Source organism: Octopus bimaculoides, chromosome 6 (assembly GCF_001194135.2).
Source record: "Octopus bimaculoides isolate UCB-OBI-ISO-001 chromosome 6, ASM119413v2, whole genome shotgun sequence".
NCBI lineage: Eukaryota > Metazoa > Mollusca > Cephalopoda > Octopoda > Octopodidae > Octopus > Octopus bimaculoides.
Window position 1 is genome coordinate 103,828,528 of NC_068986.1, and position 1,560 is coordinate 103,830,087.

Here is a 1,560-nt window from a genome sequence, read left to right on the forward strand (position 1 = left end):
GTGTGTGTGTGTGTGTGTGTGCGTGTGTGTATGTATATATATATATATGTGTGTATATATGTTTGTGTGTCTGTGTTTGTCCACCCAACATCACTTGATAACCGATGCTGGTGTGTTTACGTCCCCGTAACTTAGCGGTTCGGCAAAAGAGACCGATAGAATAAGTACTAGGCTTCCAAAGAATAAGTCCTGGGGTCGATTTGCTCAACTAAAGGTGGTGCTCCAGCATAGCCACAGTCAAATGACTGAAACAAGTAAAAGAGTAAAAGAGTAAAAGAATAAATATATAAATAAATAAAATTAAAAAACAAAACTATAAAAACTACATATATTTCTCGTATTAATTCAAATAATATTTGAAAGAAACGAATGAATTTATCTGGCGAGCCAATAAAAAACTTTAAATATAAATGAGTATATATTAGTTTCAGAAAATTGTAATTATGTGTAATTGTCATTTAGAAGCAAAGAATTTAATCAGAAACTCCCAAGGATAAGGATATATAACATAATTTACTCATACATTTTGGACTCCATTTTTAAACAAGAAATGTATTTTACATTGTAATTTGTTCATGTTTCTTCATACTCATTCAACGAAAAATTTTCAATAATGATGCCTTCTTTTTCTGAATCGTGAAAATATATTTAATTCCGTCCGGCATTTGCACTTAAACGAAATTCTTAATCAGGAGCAAATTATGCGCCATGTTCGTAAAAATACATCGGTCTGATGATTATTGTTGCAATGATTTTCACCATAGAACTGTGAGACAAAAGCTAACCCAAAGCCAGATAACTGCAACACTAACGATAACCAGTAATATACTTGGGGGAATCAAATAGTCCATTTGTATGATCTATAGGGGGCGGTTATTATCTTCACTTCGAACTACAAACGAACAAAAAGCAGCCAGTCCAGCATCAATTGAATACCACCCTATATACCGCTTGAAAGAAAGTTATATTTACTCTCACGCACATATAAATATACATAAGCACAGGCGTAAATATATATCTATATATGTATGTATATGTGTGTGTGTGTATGTATATGTGTATGTGTGTATGTGTCTGTGTATATAAACAAACACACAAGAAAGGAAAAAGTGTCATAACACCAACGTGTTCCGTTTGTTTAAATATGACAAAATGGAAGACATTCAGAAAGTTGTGTCAAATTTTGGTTTGGGTTTCTGCCCTCAACTTCTTAATGGAAACCCTGATAGACCTGTTTAGCTACTACTATTTGTATATTTAGCAGTTTTATATCAAGACAAATACATCCCACGCCTGTAATGGTTGTTGTACACGACGGAGATTGATTCTTAATCACACACACACACACACACACACACAAACACACACGCACACACACAGACGCACGCATGCGAGCACACGCACGTTTATATATATATGTTTGTGTATATATGTGTGTGTACATATTTCTGTTTATGTCTGTATTGTGATTAATGTTCTTTCTATCGAGATAAATATTCGGCCTCCATTTAGTGTCCATATGTGTTTAATAAAATAATATATATATATATATATATATAT